Raw genomic sequence first — 16,706 nt, 5'->3', positions numbered from 1 at the left:
CAATCTGTATATCTTCTTTGGAGAAACGTCTATTTAGGTCTTCTGCCCATTTTTGGATTGGGTTGTTTGTTATTTTGTTATGGAGCTGCAAGAGCTACTTGTAAATCTTGGAGATTAATCCTTTGTCAGTTGCTTCATTTGCAAATATTTTCTCCCATTCTGAGGGTTGTCTTTTGGTCTTGTTTATGGTTTCCTTTGCTGTGCAAAAGCTTTGAAGTTTCATTAGGTCCCATTTGTTCATTTTTGTTTTTATTTCCATTTCTCTAGGAGGTGGGTCAAAAAGGATCTTGCTGTGATTTATGTCATAGAGTGTTCTGCCTATGTATTCCTTTAAGAGTTTGATAGTTTCTGGCCTTATATTTAGGTCTTTAATCCATTTTGAGCTTATTTTTGTGTGTGGTTTTAGGGAGTGTTCTAATCTCATACTTTTGCATGTATCTGTCCAGTTTTCCCAGCACCACATTGAACAGGCTGTCTTTGCTCCACTGTATATTCTGGCCTCCTTTATCAAAGATAAGGTGACCATATGTGCGTGGGTTTATCTCTGGGCTTTGTATCCTGTTCCATTGATCTATATTTCTGTTTTTGTGCCAGTACCATACTGTCTTGATTACTGTGGCTTTGTAGTATAGTCTGAAGTCAGGAAGCCTGATTCCTCCAGCTACATTTTTTGCTCTCAAGATCACTTTGGCTATTCGGGGTCTTTTGTGTTTCCATACAAATTGTGCAATTTTTTGTTCTAGTTCTGTGAAAAATGCCAGTGATAGTTTGATAGGGATTGCATTGAATCTGTAGATTGCTTTGTGTAGTAGAGTCATTTTCACAATGTTGATTCTTCCCATCCAAGAACATGGTATATCTCTCCATCAATTGTATCATGTTTAATTATTTTTATCAGTGTCTTATAATTTTCTGCATACACGTCTTTTGTCTCCTTAGGTAGGTTTATTCCTAGATATTTTATTATTCTTGCTGCAATGGTAAATGGGAGTGTTTTATTAATTTCACTTTCAGATTTTTCATCATTAGTGTATAGGAATGCCAGAGACTTCTGTGCATTAATTTTGTATCCTGCTATTTAACCACATTCATTGATTAGCTCTAGAAGTTTTCTGGTAGCAACTTTAGGATTCTTTATGTATAGTATCATGTCATCTGCAAACAGTGACAGCTTTATTTCTTCTTTTCCAATTTGGATTATTTTATTTCTTTTTCTTCTCTGATTGCTGTGGCTAAAACTTCCAAAACTATGTTGAATAAGAGTGGTGAGAGTGAGCAACCTTGTCTTGTTCCTGATCTTAGAGGAAATGGTTTCATTTTTTCATCATTGAGGTTGATGTTGGCTGTGGGTTTGTCCTATATGGCCTTTATTATGTTGAGGAAAGTTCCCTCTATGCCTACTTTCTGCATGGTTTTTATCATAAATGGGTGTTGAATTTTGTTGAAAGCTTTCCCTGCATCTATTGAGATCATCATATGGTTTTTCTCCTTCAATATGTTAATATGGTGTATCACATTGATTGATTTGCATATATTGAAGAATCCGTGCATTCCTGGAATAAACCCCACTTGATCATGGTGTGTGATCCTTTTAATGTGCTGTTGGATTCTGTTTGCTAATATTTTGTTGATAATTTTGGCATCTATGTTCATCAGTGATATTGGCCTGGAGTTTTCTTCCTTTGTGACATTTTTGTCTGGTTTTGGTATCAGGGTGATGGTGGCCTTGTAAAATGAATTTGGGAGTGTTCCTCCCTCTGCTATATTTTGGAAGAGTTTGAGAAGGATAGGTGTTAGCTCTTCTCTAAATGTTTGATAGAATTCGCCTGTGAAGCCATCTGGTCCTGGGATGATTTTTAATCACTGTCTCAATTTCGGTGCTTGTGATTCGTCTGTTCCTATTTTCTATTTCTTCCTGATTCAGTCTTGGCAGGTTGTGCATTTCTAAGAATTTGTCCATTTCTACCAGGTTGTCCATTTTATTGGCATAGAGTTGCTTGTAGTAATCTCTCATGATCTTTTGTATTTCTGCAGTGTCATTTATTACTTCTCCTTTTTAATTTCTAATTCTATTGATTTGAGTTTTCTCCCTTTTTTTCTTGATGAGTCTGGCTAATGGTTTATCAATTTTGTTTATCTTCTCAAAGAACCAGCTTTTAGTTTTATTGATCTTTGCTATCGTTTCCTTCATTTCTTTTTCATTTATTTCTGATCTGATCTTTATGATTTCTTTCCTTCTGCTAACTTTGGGGTTTTTTGTTCTTGTTTCTCTAATTGCTTTAGGTACAAGGTTAGGTTGTTTATTTGGGATGTTTCCTGTTTCTTAAGGTAGGATTGTATTGATATAAACTTCCCTCTTAGAACTGCTTTTGCTGCATCCCATAGGTTTTGAGTCGTCGTGTCTCCATTGTCATTTGTTTCTAGGTATTTTTTTATTTCCTCTTTGATTTCTTCAGTGATCACTTTGTTATTAAGTAGTGTATTGTTTAGCCTCCATGTGTTTGTATTTTTTACAGATCTTTTCCTGTAATTGATATATAGTCTCATAGTGCTCTGGTCGGAAAAGATATTTGATACGAGTTCAATTTTCCTAAATTTACCATGGCTTGATTTATGACCCAGGATATGGTCTATCATGGATAATGTTCCATGAGCACTTGAGAAGAATGTGTATTCTGTTGTTTTTGGATGGAAGTCCTATAAATATCAATTAAGTCCATCTTGTTTAATGTATCATTTAAAGCTTGTGTTTCCTTATTTATTTTCATTTTGGATAATCTGTCCATTGGTGAAAGTGGGGTGTTGAAGTCCCCTACTATGAATGTGTTACTGTCAATTTCCCCTTTTATGGCTGTTAGTATTTGCCTTATGTATTGAGGTGCTCCTATGTTGTGTGCATAAATATTTACAATTGTTATATCTTCTTCTTGGATCGATCCCTTGATCATTATGTAGTGTCCTTCTTTGTCTCTTGTAATAGTCTTTATTTTAAAGTCTATTTTTTCTGATATGAGAATTGCTGCTCCAGCTTTCTTTTGATTTACATTTGCATGGAATATCTTTTTCCATCCCCTCACTTTCAGTCTGTATGTGTCCCTAGGTCTGAAATGGGTCTCTTGTAGACAGCATGTATATGGGTCTTGTTTTTGTATCCATTCAGCCAGTCTGTGTCTTTTGGTGGGAGCATTTAATCCATTTACATTTAAGTTAATTATCGATATGTATGTTCCTATTACCATTTTCTTAATTGTTTTGGTTGTTATTGCAGGTCTTTTCCTTCTCTGGTGTTTCTTGCCTAGAGAAGTTCCTTTAGCATTTGTTGTAAACCTGGTTTGGTGGTGCAGCACTCTCTCAGCTTTTGCTTGTCTGTAAAGTTTTTAATTTCTCCATGAAATCTGAATGGGATCCTGGCTGGGTAGAGTAATCTTGGTTGTAGGTTTTTTTCTTTCATCACTTCTTTCCCCCCTTGGTGCCCATACGTTTGTTCTCTACATCTGTGTCTCTATTTCTGCCTTGCAAGCCGGTTCATCTGTACCATTTTTCTAGATTCCACATATATGCATTAATATACAATATTTGTTTTTCTCTTTCTGACTTACTTCACTCTGTGTGACAGTCTCTAGGTCCAACCGCATCTCTACAAATGACCCCATTTCATTCCTTTTTTTATGGATGAGTAATATTCCATTGTATATAGGTACCACATCCTCTTTATTCATTCGTCTGTTGATGGGCATTTAGGTTGCTTCCATGACCTGGCTATTGTAAATAGTGCCACAATGAACATTGGGGTACATGTGTCTTTTTGAGTTATGGTTTTCTCTGGGTATATGCCCAGTAGTTGGATTGCTGGGTCATAATGGTAATTCTATTTTTAGTTTTTTAGGTAACTGCCATACTGTTCTCCATAGTGGCTGTATCAATTTACATTCGCACCAACAGTGCAAGAGTGTTCCCTTTTCTCCACACCCTCTCCAGCATTTATCATTTGTAGATTTTCTGTTGATGGCCAATCTGACTGGTGTGAGGTGATACCTCGTTGTAGTTTTGAAGATAAATCTCCAAAATATACAAACAGCTCATGCAGCTCAGTATCAAAAAAACCAAACAACCCAATTAAAAAATGGGCCTAAACAGACATTTCTCCAAAGAAGACCTATAGATGGCCAAGAGGCACATGAAAAGATGCTCAACATCATTAATTATTGGAAAAACGCAAATCAAAACTACAATGAGGTATTGAAAATTTCTTATATGAAATACACTGCTTTAGATGTTGTATATACGAAAATGAAACAGATAATCCATGTCTTCAAGGAGTTCACAATATATTGGGGAAATGGTATAAGCAAATTATTACAATATAGCTTGAGAATAACTAAGATAATGGCATAAATAATATGTGATCAGACCTCAGAGACTGGGCAAGTAATATAGCCTGGGAAATTCAGAGGAGATTTCCAGAAGGAAGAGGATGCCTGGAAGAGGAAACAGCATGTTCAAATGCACAAAGATGAGAATGTTTCAGCCACAGCCAATGTTGCAAGTGTTTTAATGTGCTAGATACAGAGATGTACCACCAGATTCTCCTTCAAGAAGGACTTCCTCCTCAGCTGCAGGAAGTACAGCTGGCATTCTACAGCTGCCATCTCTTGAGGATCTGCTCAAGTATAGAGAATTGACTTTCCAAAAGTCATACCCTTCCCAGGGCAATTTGCATCTGGTGACTGAGAGAAGTGGTAGTACAAAGATCTGGTCATTTTGACCTGATGGAGGACTCTGAAAGGCATATTTGTTCCAGAGCTTTCTGATGGGTTAGCTGAAGCTATGTTGCATCTGCATCACAGTTCAGTTTCTCCCTCTGCCTGAGTCTGCTTCCTTTTCCCTTCCTATTAAGGGTTTTATCCCTAATATACATCCTGCACCCAAAATTCTGTCTCAGTTTCTGCTTCCTGAGAACATAATCTGTGCATTTTGTTAAGGAGTGGTCCAAGAGAGTAGGTTCTAAGATAGAATTTTGTCTTCTGGCAATGAAAACTTCATCATTTGTGGCACATGGGACACAGATAGCCCCTGGCACAATATAGTGGTCCAGTTGTTAAAATTTTCACTGTTGGTGAATTGACCAAATGAGTCAGATATTTGAGATGTATGGAGAATATAGTAGCTATAAAGATAATGGGATTGGATGGCTATTGCTAAGCAGCACTGATGCTCTACAGAAGGATAATGAACAGTGGAATCACTCAGCATGCACCAGCAGAAGGACACAAGGATGGATAACTGGGAGGCCCATGTTATCGATCTGAGCCAAGTTTCAGACCCAGCACCCATTCATTGAAGTGGTAGGTCCTCACAGGGATGGACCCTGTTATGACCATGGCAAGTATAGGGTTATGATTCCCAGTCCTTTTCAAAAGGGACCAAAGGCCACTTACATTTTAGAAACAGACAGGCACTGAGCCTTAGTCAACACTGAAACCAGGAAACCTAACACATCATCAGGACCCTCCAGTAAGAGTGGGAGCATATAAACGGCAGTTAAAAAATGGAGTTCTGTCCAAGGTTTAGTTTACCATGGGTCCACTGGTTGCAACAGAAACTACATGGCCTGCAAAGCCTAAAATAGTATCTGGCCCTTTACAGAATAAGTTTGCTGACCTCAGATGTAAAGGTGGTTGTCTCTATCTTATCTCCATTTGATTCACTCCTCCGGCTCCTGAAAACACTGGGTGGATCCTGTGAGATGACTATAGACTGTCTCAAGCTCAACCAAGTAGTATCCCTGATCACAGCTACTGTGTCAATGCGGTAGCTTTGTTAGAGTTAATCCACTTTGTTAGAGTGAATTAATTCAGGCTTAGGAACAAGGTATGTAACCATTGGTTTGATGAATGCATTCTTTTCTACCCCACTCAGATTACAGGATCAGAAACCATTCAGTGTACATTCACATGAAAAGAGTAAATATATATTTAACAAGGCAGTAGCAGTAGTGAAATATCAGAGAGTGGATGTGAGAGGGATCAACACTTCTTCCCAGTGTATATTATCCCCTTCCTCGTTAGTAGTAGAATCTCTGAGTTTCAGCAGGCCACAAAGCTGCAGCTGAAGAGGACATTTCCCAGCTTCCCTTGTAGCTAGGCATGGCTAAGTGGCAAAGTTCTGGACAGTGGGATGTGAATTGAAGTGATATGTGTACCTTCTGTTCCCGCCCTTAAAAAGAAGAGGCATTCCCTTCACTTCCCCCTTTCCCTTGTTCTGCCAATTAGAACGCAGATGTGATGGCGTGAGCTGAGGCATGTATCTTAGACCTTGAAAAGGAAGCTACGTGTTCAAAATGGGAGAACCACAAGATGTAAGGAGGCTGGGTTGGGTATTCATGGAGCCCTGGTTGCCTATTCTTATGTTTTTATGTGAGATATGTCATACTTTTCTTATTTATGCCACTATTATTTTCCAGCCTTGGTTAAAGGAGCTGAAACTAGAGTCTTAACTAATGCAGGTGCTTATGGAAGCAACTGAGTGAAGATGGTTAGGTTTAGGGGAGAACAGATAATGAGTTTCTTCTGGAACATGTAAGTTGCCTGTGGGACATTTAGGGGGCATATCTAGCAGGCAAGCTATATAGTCTATTTTGAACTTAAGAGAGCATACTGGGCTAGAGAGTTAAAAAAACTTCCATGGGATCAAAAAATGTGGATACAGAGAATGGAATTTGGGTGGGCATGTGGAGTATACTAATGTAGGTTGAGAGAAGATTTTATTCAGAAGACACCTGTGGATTCCAGAATCATTTGTATTAAGGACATAAAGTCTCTGGTGAGAAGAAAAAATTACCCACAGAGAATGGCTAAACCTGAGCTAGAAGAGAACAAAGGCTGAAAACTTGAAGAATAGCTACACTGAAGTAGAGGGTGGAGGAAAGGGATCTTTTGAATTGGATAAAGAATAGTCTGAAGTCAGAGAATCAAGAGAGAATAAGTTTGTTAAGGTTGATGGGGGAGTGGATTTCCGTAAAGAGACAGTAACTCAGTCACAAATGCTTGTATATTTGAGTGAGTAAACATAATTGGGAGATAATACACACACATATATATCTTATGTATAGTGATGTAAAGCATATTCACATCACTACACATTGTTAACAATAAGCCTTTATGCTATTATTATAAAGTTGGGGGAAGTGTTGCCTGTGTGCCTTAATCACATGGTGATCAAGGATTCACAGCAATTTACCAGAAAACTAAGAGCACACAATTATTCATACCCTTTATAACAGGACTCATATAATCCGTATGTTACTCAGAAGTCTCATTATCAAATATTTCTATAAAATCCTAGATTTGGGGTATCTCATAAATCTAATTTTACTTAAAAAATAACTTCATTAATGTAAAAGCTAATTTTATTGTCAATCTCTAGGCATTATTATCTAAAGGCATTACTGGCATTTGTTAAATTGTTTGGTAGAAAAATTAGGCAAATTACTATATGATGCTGGGGTTTAAGATACACATCTTAAGCAAAGATTCTGATAAATGTATTAAAATAATGTAAAAACGTATAATATGAATAATGGTTAAAACAATGCCTTAGCTGTTAATAAACTCCCCACTCCCCCCAAAAAAGCAGTGGGTTTGTGGCTTATTGCCAGAAACAGATTTAGACACTGCGGGTTAGATACGCTCTGTGTCTTTATATTGTTAAAACTATGCTTTCAAATAGTTTCCTTAAAACTATGCTGACAATTCTTCGATATTGTCATCAAAGAAAAAACTGATTAGTGTTTTATTTATAATTAAAATTGTAAGCCAGGTATTCCTGAATGACAGTACAACAAATATGCAGGTAGAGCTGGTCTCCAACAGGGGTAATTTTCTTTCAGATGTTGGATGATTTTTTTGTTCTATGCTAGGTTAAAGTTTGACATGACACAAAATTCTCTTTATCATTAGAAACATTTAATTTCCCAAACTGAAAGAAATAAATGGAAGGGCCTTCCACTGTTCATATGTAATACTTTGCTTTTTCTGGTCAACTTAAAAGAGTGATCAGACTCTCAGGAGAATGCTGCTTGGGGTCCCACCACGTTCTTTCAAACTCCATTTTTCAAACTTCAGAGTTTTTTCATGATGTGTTAATTCTGTGGTGCTCCAAAAATTTTGAAAAAGTTTAATTCAGACTCAATTTATCTTAGTTGTAGCAGCTCTCACATGGCTTTCTGCCCAGAGTATTGCTTGCTCCATCTGCAAAAGTGGTAGAGTGAGTTCTAAGGAAGCAATATGATCGTTTCATATAGATGCAAAACCTAGGTCACTTTTGGATTTTTCAACATGCATCACAAAAAGTAGTGTTTAGGAACGAGATGTGACATTTAATTAAGCACTGGGAATTATGTGAATAATTTAGAAGTTAGAATTAACCCAGAATATAAAAAAAAATTTCATCATTTTTAATGTTAGAAGTTTCATTCCATAGATACAAGTCAATGTTTTTTAATGAGGAGTAAAGAAAATAGAGTGGACGCATGTGTTTTCTATATAAAGGGGCCACATTTCTGTGTTATTATTTGGAGATCATAGTTAAAGGCAACTCATCGTGTAAATAAGTGTTTATTAATTTACTATAATGATTACATGAATGAAATGATGGCTTTTCTTGTTTCATTTTCTGCCTTGGGCCTTCTTTTGTGTATCAGGCCCTGAGGCCTAATTCGTATTTTCAAACATTAGGGAGTGATTCTTGCCCAGTTACAAATCAAGCTAAACTGTCAAAACCAAACGGTGACCAAGGACAATTTACAAGAGTGAGAAGTTAGGGTTCACATATCTCCTATAGAATGAAGTTTTTATTAATGGGTTACATCCTGTACAGAATTCAAAGGAGACCTGATTGGAGGAAGGGCCAGAAAGGTGCTTACATAAAGCTTTCGCAGTTTATTCTTTATATACTTCATACATAATGTTACAAATCAATATTTGAAATAGTTTCCCATTGGTTTAATGTGAAAGCTGAGTATCGTATGAATGTGAAAGAACTGCTCTCAGGGACAGTAGCTCATTTTCAATCTCACTCTGGTATGAGCATGTTCAAAGGGAAGAAGGAAAATAAGGCTCTTTTCCATTTTAAGAAAATGACAATTTATTTTCTGACATTTAAAATGAAGATACAGATACAGAATCTTTCTGCCAGTTAAAACACCTGGGATTGAAAGTGACAGAAAACCTAATTCAAAATGGATTAAATAATAAGTGGAAATTGTTTACATAAATGAAAAGTCCCGTGGAGGTGAAGGAAGCTTTAGAACTGATTTAATCAAAGCTTCGGCTCCATTTCTCCAATTTATATCAGGTTTGTTCTGCAATCTGTATCTGCTTTATCCTCAGACAGGTCTCCTTCATGGTCACAAGATGATTGTTAAAAGCAATAAGAATTACATGCTTCTTCACTTATCTCCTCAGGAAGAGAGAAAATTCCTTCCAACAATCATTTAGCAATTGTCCTGAGGTTTGTGCTTGTTGGATGATCTCTGAAACAATTCATATGGTTAGGGCAATGCAATGATTGACTTGGTTTCTCACCCCCCCCCCACCCCTGAATAAACTGTGGCAAGGGGGTTGGGAGTAATTTCTGGTTTATACCAATCAGGACTAACCAAGGTTAGGGTCAATTTCATCCAATATACCTGAATGCTGCACCATGGGGAAAGATTGGATAACTCTAGTATACCCTTTTGCTGCCCAATCACTTTATTTATTTATTTGTTTGGCTGCGTTGGGTCTTCGTTGCTGCGTGTGGGCTTTCTCTAGTTGCGGCAAGTGTGGGCTATTCTTTGTTGCAGTGTGCAGGCTTCTCATTGCAGTGGCCTCTCTTGTTGCAGAGCACGGACTCCAGGTGCGCGGGCTTCAGTAGTTGCAGCATGCAGGCTCAGTCGTTGCAGTGTGTGGGCTCAGTAGTTGTGGCATGTGGGCTCAGTAGTTGTGGCGTAAGGGCTCAGAAGTTGTGGCTCACGGGCTCTAGAGCGCAGGCTCAGTAGTTGTGGTGCACGGGCTTAGTTGCTCTGCGGCATGTGGGATCCTCCCAGACCAGGGGTCGAACCCATGTCCCCTGCATTGGCAGGCGGATTCTTAACCACTGCCCCACCAGGGAAGTCCTGCCCAATCACTTTAATTAGCAAATGTTTTCTGTCTGTCTCTCCAAAGTGTTAGCTTCACCTGGAGTTCCTCATGGTCTAACAATCAGTGACAAGTTATTTAGTCCCAATGAATGCAAAATGCAATGGAAGAGAAAGGATGAAGACATTGCAATAGAAACTCCCAATTAAAAAGAGGATATTTGGAAACATTACACAGTGGTCACTGTTTTTTGTCATATTCTGAAGAAAGGTGTAGTGAGGATTCCTGGCTGGCTGTGGTGTGTGTTCTTTAGGCAGGTGCTGCTTTGCTCTCTGTGTCCTTTATGTGGCCCTGAGAGGGTCATTGGGGAAGATGCTCTTTTCAGGAAGTTACACTATTTTGGCAGCTCATTTCCTATTAGATGGAGTACAGAATTCTGAGGATCATCGTAACATTCAGTAGTTACAGGCTATTATCAGTCAGGCTTGGGGGTTATTTAATAATATATTCTCCCTTTAATATTAGGTTTTTGAACAATTTGCTTCTTGTTATTTCTGTAGGAAAGTGGCCATGGCCAGAAACGATATGTAGTTCAAATTTTTATATCTTGGAATTTCTATTTCCTAGTAGATCTTCAGTCTTTACCAGTCTGAATTTAGTTTAATGGCCTATCCTGAGATCTCAGTTTAATGGCACCTGCATTGGGGATATTCCAAAGGTGCATGGGGGGAGAGGAGGGAAAGGCACCAATAATTTATTCCTTGTCTCCATCATGTCTCCAGTCATCTCTGTAATGAGCGTGATTCTTCCTTTAGTTAAGTAGAAATTAAACTGTTCCACCTTTGGCATGCTTAAGATTATTAGGATTTCAGACATTTAAGTTTGAGGTCTGGAGGCTGTTGTTCCTAAAAGTGTCGACTACAGAGCTTCTTATAATCTTGGTCATGAAAGGTAGGGACTGTCTCTGAAATATTTTAACCAATATACATATCATGAACCCAACTGGCTCATCAATGAGAGTCAATTTATAACATCCATCATGCTCATCAACAAACCCTTAATTTCACCCATGAAAACCCATTTATAGCATTCATTTTATTGATTAGCATAGTCCCAAGTGTTAATGGAAGACAATGATAGCTGAAGCACTTATCCTTGCTATGTTTGGAATGCAACCTTTCTGATTAAACACAAGCTGAATACTTCTAAAGTGTGAACTCTAGATCATGGCAACTGATGATCATTAGAAGATAAAGTAAATTAAGTAAAGTACATGCACACTACATCACATTACCTACACCAAAGTATTTTGAGGTAAAGTATAACAAGCAAATTCATACTGACTTAACATTCGATACAATATTCAACATTCAATATTCAATACTGAGAATCAGTAGCAGAAGAATCAAACTCTATATTGATTTGATTTGAAGGCTCACATAAATGAACAATGAATATAGGAAAAGTAAGGCGCTAGAAGAGTGCTTATTTAAAAGTTTCACAGTTTGCTCCTTACATCCTTTCGCCTATGTATCGATAGTTCACATGCTGTTACAGTCACCCATAGAAGTGAGACGGACACCCACCTAAAATTTGGTTCAGATTTCAACCATGCAGATGCCAAGGGGTATAAGAAAGTTTATTGCTCACATGAGGAGACTTTCTAGAAAGAGCAGGGCAGTCTTCCCAAGCAGGTCCAAAATGGCTTTATAGGAGGGTTGGAGGAGAGTGCACAATGAGAGACTGGCCTTGGGCATTTTATGGTGGCTAGGGCATGGCACTAGGGTGAAAATTCCCTGTGGCACCGGAGAAGGGAGAACGCAGGCTTTCATACAAGCCTGTCCAGATGCGGGGCAAGAGGGAATGGGTGAGGCTTGAAAATTGTCAAAGGTCAAACATCAAAAATAGAGTCAGAGCCTTTGTTACATATGCTTAGAGTTAGTTTTTTTTTTTTACTCCAACAAAGAAAATAATATAGTTGTTACATATTTATATGCTTTGAAAATAATTGTAGTAGACACTTGGCATTTATTTCACTCCCCCCACATTGTGCAGCATACACCTGAGAAGTTTAGGTGGAACTAACCTCACTCTTATTCTCAAACTAGTCCAATTGGGATCATCTAATCCTGACCTATGGTGCTCCCCTGTCCATAAGAAATGGTTTGAGAGTGAGAACCAACCACAGGACTTTTGCCCAGAACTGTGTGATGTGGCCCCCTTTCCCCCATCCCCCCACCCTTGATTTGAATGAGAAAGCATATGATCCTTGTTGCTGAAGGCAGTCATCTTGTGACCAAGAAAATGAAGGAGACATGGAGCTGGAACCCTGATCAAATAAACAAAGATCTGTAGCATTGTACAATACAACAGTAATAAGTTGTAGTGTTTCATTCTTCGTATCAGCAAGTGTTCCATCTTCTTCTTGAATCCCCTTCTTTGAATAGCACCAGAAACTTGGGCGACATCTTTAGTTCTTTCTTTTTTTTTTGCTGCCCACATACCTTTCAAATCCTCTGACAATTTCATGGCTACTACCTCAACTCAGACTTTCATAATTTCTCATTCTAGTTATTTCATCAGTCTTCTAACTGGTTTCTCTGTTTCTCCAGTCTTGGCCATCTCTTCCCTGTCTAATGATCCATCCTCCATACTGCTCCTGAAGTAATTCTCCCTGAACCTTGCCTAAATAACCCATTAGTTTTCCATTACCTGCAGGATATATAGCAAACTCCTTAGTGGTTTACAAAACTCTCCATTCATCTTGCCCCATCTACCTTTCCCCTTTATCCTGCCACATTTCCACACATCCTCACCTTTGCTTCACTATACCTACCTACACACTATACAATACTTACCTCAACAGTTCATAGGCAAGGAAATACATATACACGTACATTTTCCTTTATCTGGAGCACACTTTCATCTCTTCTTAGCTTGGCCAATTCCTACTGATTCTTCAAGACTCATCTTGAGCTTTACATTTTATGAGAAGTACTTCCTGTTAGGTGCAGGGTGAATGAGATGGTCCTCCTCCACATTTCAACAATAAACTTGATTTCAGTGCTTATTATCACTTATTGTCACTCTATTTCATTTGATTCTCCATATCAGCTCCAAATTTATCTTCTTGAGGGCAGAAACCCTGTTTCTCTTCTCAGAAGGTTACAATCTATTAGCATCGTGGGTCTGCAGACACATACATAGCAAAGGTAACTAACAATAAAAAAAAGATGGCTTATGGAAAGTACCCTGACAAGGAATAGAGCCATAAGTTCTAGAGGAGATAAGAAGACTCGTACATTGCAAATGGGAATGAAAAAAATGGTACAGCCACTTTGGAAAACAGTCCGATAGTTCCTCAAAAGGTTAAACATAGAGTTACCATATGACCCAGCAATTCCACTCCTAGGTATATACCCAAGAGAAGTGAAAACATATGCTGACACAAAAACTTGTATATGTTCATAGAAGCACTATTCAAAATAGCCAAAAAGTGGGAACAACCCATATATCCACCAACTGAAGAGTGGATCAACAAACTTTGTCAAGATGGTGTGAAGTAAAAGAAGTCAGTTACAAAAGACTACATATTGCATGATTCCTTTCATATGAAATGTGCAGAATAGGCAAATCTATAGAGACAAAAAGTGGATTAATGCTTGTCTAGGGCTGGGAGGAGCATGGAACAGTAGGAACGGGGAATGACTGGAAAAGGATATGAGGTTTCTTTTTGTGGTGATGAAAATGTTCTAAAGTTGATGGTGGTGATGGTTGCACAACTTAGTGAATATACCAACAACCATTGAACTGTACTTAATAAAAGGAGAGAAGACATCATGGAGGTGGAGAGATTTGGGTTCACAAACAAATGATGTGAAAAGCAGAGGCAGTGTGTTGTAGTGAATCAACAAATCCTTTCGTTGGGCACAGCTGACTTTGAATCCTGCTCTGCTGCTTGGTCGAGTTACCCTCCTTAAGTCTGTATCCTCACCTAAAAAGTGAATATATTAACATACTTATTCCAGAGGATTCGTGTGATGACAAATTAGATAATACGTTTAAAATATTTAGCCCAATTCCAGGCACATAGCAAGTGCTCAATAAATACTAGTTTTTATCAATCTGTTTAATACTGAATATTGGATTAAGTGGGACAGAGGGAGCATGTAGATATATCAATGAAAACTCTCAGAAACTCATCTGAAGGTTCTAGCATAAAGAGATGAGACACAAAATGATACAAAGATAACTGTATGTATTCAGTTTAAGAAACATTTATTAAATTCTTTCTTCTAATCACTAGACACTGTGCTAGGCTGCAGGATATACAATGATAAAGGAGAAGTAGACTAAGACATATACAAATGACTTGGAACAGAATTCGCATGTATGTAGGTGACTTACTGTATAATAACGCAGTGATCTAGTAAAAAAAGGAAAAAAAAAGCTATACAACTGAGAAGTGGTCCTTGACTTGGTGGTCTAGTAGATAGGTAAACAAATATGTGTAAGAAAGCATCAGATTGCCTATAATAGAAATCTGTTTGCTATGCACACAAAGAAGATGGTGGACAGGAAAAAAGGGTGTAGAAGAGGTAACAATATTTGCTCAATATATTGAGCAATATTCATGCTCAATATTGAAACTGTTCATTAATCACTTGAGCCTGCACTTACTGGAGAACTGATTGTTAGGATTCCTTGCTGACATATTCCACCTCCAGTACAGAGCAGAGATTATTACAGGCTTGAGCCAGTTTTGTTCAATGGAAAGATGAGAAAAATAATGTCCAAAATGTTAAAGTTCAGAACGTTAAAGAATGCCTGTTATACAATGAACATGAATATTCCAGAGACTTATGCTCAAATTCCTAGGTTACTTGTCTGTCTTTCTTCCTAGACTGTTAACTCCTTGAAGGCAAAGATCTTGAGTGTATCCTGTGCACTCTTGGATTGTCCCAACTTGGCTCAGTAGGGACAGTAAAAAATTGTTATGTAAATTGTTAAATAGATGTTCCCCAAATGCCTCCCATGTCAAAAATGGAAAAATCTTTAACAAATGTCCTGGTAATTGTTTTTCTTTCACATCTATGGACAGTCTGCAATGGACCAAAAAAAAAAAAAAATCTATATAACCATGCCTGCTTTCAAATAAAACGGTCAGTTTTGTCATTCTTTTCTTTAGGAGAAATTATTTGAAGGTTTGGAAAAAAGGGGGTGTCTTGGTAGCTGAAAATTGATTCTCTCTGAAACAGAGATGGCATCTACAAATTGCCGTGATCTGGAGATGAAGACAAGAACGTACGTAATTCTAGAGCAGAGCTCTTTGGCTGAAGTCATACAGCAGTGGTCTGGAAAGGCTCCGGGCTTGGGTGCATCCTGGTGCTTTGAGAGTTCCGATACGTCCAGAGGAGATGGAGCAGTTGTCTAGTCCACTGTTTCTTGAGCACACGTCAGCATTTAACTCAGTTCCAGTATTTAGAGAACTCTGCTTGGAGGTGGTGAAGAGGATTGTTCCTCTTCTCTGCAACAATCCTACAAAGTCCCGGATGGCAGTGCCAACTTGGGGACGGTTTGATTTGCATGGATTAGATATAGAAAAAGGGCCTGTCATTCAAGGGGAATTAGAAGATGTAACCACCAGGAAGTAGCGCCTGAGTCAACCTCTTTCCCAGGGCAGCGCTCCGAAGACCACTCGAGCCAGGGGTGGCGGGCCTGTGAAGATGGGGCCCCCGGGCTCGGCCTCAGCATAGGCACACGTGACGCGCGTGTGGGCGTTGAGTGACAGGCGCGGCCTTGGGCGGGCATTGGCGGAAATCAACTTCCGGGGGCAGAGGTGCTGGAAGCCGGGTGGTGCGTGGTACGTGGGCTACCCCAAGTCGTGTAGCCGGGGCCCTGGTTCCCCGGGTCAGGGTCGCGCCCTGGTGCACGCGTGCAGGGCTGTGTGCTGTGGGTGGCTCACCTGACGGCGTGGGGGAGCGGCGCGGCGGCGGCGGCGGCGGCGGCGGCGGCGGCGGCGAGAGCCGGGGCGCAGGTAAACGGACGCTCGCCTTTCGGGCCTGGGTCTGGGGCCGGGGCCGCGCGAGGCCGGCCGCGCGCCCGGAGGCGGCCTGGGCGCGGGCGGGGAGCGCAGCCGGGCTTCCGCCCGGGCCTGGCCCCGGGAGGTCGGTCGCGGTGCCTGAGAGTCAGGGGGCGTGACCTGCCTCCCTTGGCGGGCGGTGCCGACCCGTGCTTGCCCTCTCCGCCAGGTTTCGGCCTCTGCGCTTTGCAGAATCGAATGTTTTCGAAAGCCTACGCACAAGTACACGTGACTGTTGTGTCACCGAAGCTCCCACTGAACGTTGACTTTGATCCTTGCCGAGTTTTCACCGATCGCGCCTGGTTTATGTTTCCCCTTCGACTTGGCCAAGTACACCAGGGTAAAAGCTCTACAACGGCCGTCTGTGACATTTCCTTGCCGTTACTTTGGGCCATAGGTTGCAATAAAAGTGGCGTTTCGGGGTGAAAGCAGCAGCCAGTAACTTTCCTAGTGGTGAGGTATCCTTCATCCTCTGAAGTGCGCCCCCTCTCTCCTCAAAGATGTTT

General features: G+C 39.7%; 1 protein-coding gene and 1 long non-coding RNA gene across 5 annotated transcripts in view; one reads left to right on the top strand and one right to left on the bottom strand.

Moving 5' to 3' along the window:
• Positions 1-16,706, bottom strand: part of LOC132528792 (uncharacterized) — a 738,513-nt gene that overhangs the window by 62,341 nt on the left and 659,466 nt on the right. The gene's annotated exons all lie outside the window — the stretch shown is intronic.
• The window catches only part of CCDC91 (coiled-coil domain containing 91), a 398,338-nt gene continuing 397,577 nt past the window's right edge, over positions 15,946-16,706 (top strand). For all 4 annotated transcript variants that reach the window (XM_060166652.1, XM_060166648.1, XM_060166650.1 and 1 more), the window contains exon 1: positions 15,946-16,155. The gene's annotated coding sequence lies outside the window, so the exon portion shown is untranslated. The remainder of the gene's footprint in view (positions 16,156-16,706) is intronic.

Source organism: Lagenorhynchus albirostris, chromosome 11 (assembly GCF_949774975.1).
Source record: "Lagenorhynchus albirostris chromosome 11, mLagAlb1.1, whole genome shotgun sequence".
NCBI lineage: Eukaryota > Metazoa > Chordata > Mammalia > Artiodactyla > Delphinidae > Lagenorhynchus > Lagenorhynchus albirostris.
Note: the sequence above shows the minus strand (reverse complement) of the source record. Positions and strands in the feature narration are given on the sequence as shown.